Below are 6,000 nucleotides of genomic sequence, written 5' to 3'. Positions count from 1 at the left end.
ATCTTCGCTTGGCTTCTTTTCAAGGATCGTCTCAACACCGCCGTCAACCTTCACCACAAGAACATCATCGACTCTGACTTGTGCACTCGATGTAACTTGCTGCAAGAAGACTCCATCCATCTATTCGTCTCGTGCCCCCTCGCCAACAACATCTGGCAAAGGATTGGTGTTATACCACAAGACGAAGATCTCAATGAACTATGGGATCTGCCACTGCCCCAACACTTACCTACCAACGCATGGCCTCTCGTCCTCCTTGCGATACTTTCGTCTATTTGGGATGCAAGAAACGATATGCTATTCAGAAACATCGACCAATGTTCTGTAATAACTCTTAGAAACCTAATAACTAACTTAGATCTATGGTCACACCGTCTTGTGGATACGGTGGACAAGGAGGACGCCTTCTCGTGGCGGACCTACCTCTCTGCACGATGCATCGTGCCTTTGTAAACTGTTCCTGCTGCTGCGGCAGCCGTTTTGAGCAATATATTCAGGTGGGGAGCTCCCCCCCGGTGATTCTAAAAAAACTCTATTTGGCTGTGCAAAAATGACAATGTCTTGAGCTAGTGTTCTCTTCAATAAATAATTTGCATGAATCATGAAGCGCTTGTAAGAAAGCACGCTAGTAAGTTAGATAGACCCTTCCAGGGATCACATCGCGCCCCTGGGACCTAGTTTTGACTTCTAACCAACTGATCATATTCTGCAACACTCATGCTACGTCCACGACCTCATCGGCTTGATTCTGCTCGAAAGCTGGCTACACATGCCCCCCATGGATCCAAGTCCAAACTGAAGGAACCCATTTGAGAAGATATATAAATTCATATCATATTCTTGATGCATCCCATTTACAGAATTAATGGCGATCGGGCCATCTCATATTCTTGAGTTTGCAATTGATCTTGTGCCTGGAACCGCACCGTTATACAAGCAGTATTATCGGATGCCTTCGTCAGAATTAGTGGAATTAAAGAAACAGCTTGATGAGATGCTTTAGAAAGGATACATCCGTCCGAGCTCCTCACCATGGGGATCACCCGCTATATTTGTGGACAAGAAAGACGACAGTATTCGGATGTGTGTGGATTACCGTTAGCTGAACAATGTCACTATCAAGAACATATATCCACTACCAAGGATTGATGATTTGCTTGTGCAGGAAATATGCCCTAGAGGCAATAATAAAGTTATTATTTATTTCCTCATATCATGATAAATGTTTATTATTCATGTTATAATTGTATTAACCAGAAACATGATACATGTGTGAATACATAGACAAACTTAATGTCACTAGTATGCCTCTACTTGACTAGCTCATTAATCAAAGATGGTTATGTTTCCTAACCATAGACATGTGTTGTCATTTGATTAACGGGATCACATCATTAGGAAAATGATGTGATTGACTTGACCCATTCCGTTAGCTTAGCACTTGATCATTTAGTATGTTGCTATTGCTTTCTTCATGACTTATACATGTTCCTACAACTATGAGATTTTGCAACTCCCGTTTACCGGAGGAACACTTTGTGTGCTACCAAACGTCACAACGTAACTGGGTGATTATAAAGGAGCTCTACATGTGTCTTCGGAGGTACATGTTGGGTTGGCATATTTCGAGATTAGGATTTGTCACTCCGATTGTCGGAGAGGTACCTCTGGGCCCTCTCGGTAATGCACATCACTATAAGCCTTGCAAGCAATGTATCTAATGAGTTAGTTACGGAATGATGCATTACATAACGAGTAAAGAGACTTGCCAGTAACGAGATTGAACTAGGTATTGAGATACCGACGATCAAATCTCGGGCAAGTAACATACCGATGACAAAGGGAACAACGTATGTTGTTATGCGGTTTGACCGATAAAGATCTTCATAGAATATGTGGGAGCCAATATGAGTATCTAGGTTCCGCTATTGGTTATTGACCGGAAACGTGTTTCGGTCATGTCTACATTGTTCTCGAACCCGTAGGGTCCGCACGCTTAAGGTTTCGATGACAGTTATATTATGAGTTTATGAGTTTTGATGTACCGAAGGAGTTAGGAGTCCTGGATGAGATCGGGGACATGACGACGAGTCTCAAAATGGTCGAGACGTAAAGATCGATATGTTGGACGACTATATTCAGATTTCGGAAAGGTTCCGAGTGATTCGGGTATTTTTCAGAGTACCGGAAAGTTACGGGAATTCGCCGGGGAGTATATGGGCCTTATTGGGCCATACGGGAATAGAGGAGAGAGGTTGAAAGGAAGGAGGCGCGCAGCCCCCCTCTGGTCGGAATTGGACAAGGGGTGCAGCAACCTTTTCCTTCCTCCTCTTCCCCTCTTTCCTTCTCTCTTACTCCAACAAGGAAGGGGGGAGTCCTACTCCCGGTGGGAGGAGGACTCCTCCTGGCGCCCCCCTCCTGGCCGGCCAACCCCCTTCCCCTGGCTCCTTTATATACGGGGGCAGGGGGCACCTCTAGGCACACAACAACTGATCATTGATCTCTTAGCCGTGTGCGGTGCCCCCCTCCACCATAGTCCTCCTCGATAATATTGTAGCGGTGCTTAGGCGAAGCCCTGCGATGGTAGAACATCAAGATCATCACCACGCCGTCGTGCTGACAGAACTCTCCCTCGACACTCGGCTAGATCGGAGTTCGAGGGACGTCATCGAGCTGAACGTGTGCTAGAACTCGGAGGTGTCGTAGTTTCGGTGCTTGATCGGTCGGGCCGTGAAGACGTACGACTACATCAACCGCGTTGTCATAACACTTCCACTTTTGGTCTATGAGTGTACGTGGACTACATTCTCCCCTCTCGTTGATATGCATCACCATGATCTTGTGTGTGCATAGGATTTTTTTTGAAATTACTACGTTCCCCAACAGTGGCATCAGAGCCAGGTTTTATGCATAGATGTCATATGCACGAGTAGAACACAAGTGAGTTGTGGGCGATATAAGTCATACTGCTTACCAGCATGTCATACTTTGGTTCAGCGGTATTGTGAGATGAAGCGGCCCGGACCGACATTACGTGTACGCTTACACGAGACTGGTTTCACCGCCACGAGCACTAGTTGCTTAAAGGTGACTGGCGGGTGTCTGTCTCTCTCACTTTAGTTGAACCGAGTGTGGCTACGCCCGGTCCTTGCGAAGGTTAAAACAACACCAACTTGACAAACTATCATTGTGGTTTTGATGCGTAGGTAAGAACGGTTCTTGCTAAGCCCGTAGCAGCCACGTAAAATTTGCAACAACAAAGTAGAGGACGTCTAACTTGTTTTTGCAGGGCATGTTGTGTTGTGATATGGTCAAGGCGTGATGCTATATTTTATTGTATGAGATGATCATGTTTTGTAACCAAAGTTATCGGCAACTGGCAGGAGGCATATGGTTGTCGCTTTATTGTATGAAATGCAAACGCCCTGTAATTGCGTTACTTTATCACTAAGCGGTAGAGATACTCGTAGAAGCAATAGATGGCGTAACGACAATGATGCTACGATGGAGATCAAGGTGTTGCGCCGGTGATGATGGTGATCACGACGGTGCTTTGGAGATGGAGATCACAAGCACAAGATGATGATGGCCATATCATATCACTTATATTGATTGCAGGTGATGTTTATCCTTTATACATCTTATCTTGCTTTGATTGACGGTAGCATTTTAAGATGATCGCTCACTAATTATCAAGAAGTGTTCTCCCTGAGTATGCACCATTGCGAAAGTTCTTCGTGATGAGACACCACGTGATGATCGGGTGTGATAGGCTCTATGTTCAAATACAACGGGTGCAAAATAGTTGCACACGCGGAATACTTAGGTTAAACTTGACGAGCCTAGCATATACAGATATGGCCTCGGAACACGGAGACCGAAAGGTCGAACGTGAATCATATAGTAGATATGATCAACATAGTGATGTTCACCATTGAAACTACTCCATCTCACGTGATGATCGACATGGTTTAGATGATTTGGATCACGTGATCACTTAGATGGCTAGAGAGATGTCTGTCTAAGTGGGAGTTCTTAAGTAATATGATTAATTGAACTTAAATTTATCATGAACTTAGTACCTGATAGTATTTTGCATGTCTATATTTGTTGTAGATAGATGGCTCGTGCTGTTGTTCCGTTGAATTTTAATGTGTTCCTTGAGAAAGCTAAGTTGAAAGATGATGGTAGCAATTACACGGACCGGGTCCGTAACTTGAGGATTATCCTCATTGCCGCACAGAAGAATTACGTTCTGGAAGCACCACTGGGTGCCAGATCTGCTGCAGATGCAACTGACGACGTTAAGAATGTCTAGCAGAGCAAAGCTGATGACTACTCGATAGTTCAGTGTGCCATGCTTTACGGCTTGGAACCGGGTCTTCAACGATGTTTTGAACGTCATGGAGCATATGAGATGTTCCAAGAGTTGAAGTTAATATTTCAAGCAAATGCCCGGATTGAGAGATATGAAGTCTCCAATAAGTTCTATAGCTGTAAGATGGAAGAGAATAGTTCTATCAATGAACACATACTCAGAATGTCTGGGTATAATAATCACTTGATTCAACTGGGAGTTAATCTTCCTGATGATAGTGTCATTGACAGAATTCTTCAATCACTGCCACCAAGCTATAAGAGCTTCGTGATGAACTATAATATGCAAGGGATGGACAAGACTATTCCCGAGCTCTTCGCAATGCTGAAAGCTGCGGAGGTAGAAATCAAGAAGGAGCATCAAGTGTTGATGGTCAATAAGACCACCAGTTTCAAGAAAAAGGGCAAAGGGAAGAAGAAGGGGAACTTCAAGAAGAATAGCAAACAAGTTGTTGCTCAAGAGAAGAAACCCAAATCTGGACCTAAGCCTGAGACTGAGTGCTTCTACTGCAAGCAGACTGGACACTGGAAGCAGAACTGCCCCAAGTATTTGGCGGATAAGAAGGATGACAAGGTGAACAAAGGTATATGTGATATACATGTTATTGATGTGTACCTTACTAATGCTCGCAGTAGCACCTGGGTATTTGATACTGGTTCTGTTGCTAATATTTGCAACTCGAAACAGGGACTACGGGTTAAGCGAAGATTGGCTAAGGACGAGGTGACGATGCGCATGGGAAATGGTTCCAAAGTCGATGTGATCGCGGTCGGCACGCTACCTCTACATCTACCATCGGGATTAGTTTTAGACCTGAATAATTGTTATTTGGTGCCAGCGTTGAGCATGAACATTATATCTGGATCTTGTTTGATGCGAGGCGGATATTCATTTAAATCAGAGAATAATGGTTGTTCTATTTATATGAGTAATATCTTTTATGGTCATGCACCCTTGAAGAGCGGTCTATTTTTATTAAATCTCGATAGTAGTGATACACATATTCATAATGTTGAAACCAAAAGATGCAGAGTTGATAATGATAGTGCAACTTATTTGTGGCACTGCCGTTTGGGTCATATTGGTGTAAAGCGCATGAAGAAACTCCATACTGATGGACTTCTGGAAACACTTGATTATGAATCACTTGGTACTTGCGAACCATGCCTCATGGGCAAGATGACTAAAACGCCATTCTCCGGAACTATGGAGCGAGCAACTGATTTGTTGGAAATCATACATACTGATGTATGTGGTCCAATGAATATTGAGGCTCGCGGCGGGTATCGTTATTTTCTCACTTTCACAGATGATTTGAGCAGATATGGGTATATCTACTTAATGAAACACAAGTCTGAAACATTTGAAAAGTTCAAAGAATTTCAGAGTGAAGTTGAAAATCATCGTAACAAGAAAATAAAATTTCTACGATCTGATCGTGGAGGATAATATTTGAGTTACGAGTTTGGTTTACATTTGAAGCAATGCGGAATAGTTTCGCAACTCACGCCACCCGGAACACCACAACGAAATGGTGTGTCCGAACGTGGTAATCATACTTTACTAGATATGGTGCGATCTATGATGTCTCTTACTGATTTACCGCTATTGTTTTGGGGTTA

This window comes from Triticum aestivum, chromosome 4B (assembly GCF_018294505.1).
Source record: "Triticum aestivum cultivar Chinese Spring chromosome 4B, IWGSC CS RefSeq v2.1, whole genome shotgun sequence".
Lineage (NCBI taxonomy): Eukaryota > Viridiplantae > Streptophyta > Magnoliopsida > Poales > Poaceae > Triticum > Triticum aestivum.
This window is presented reverse-complemented; position numbering follows the sequence as displayed.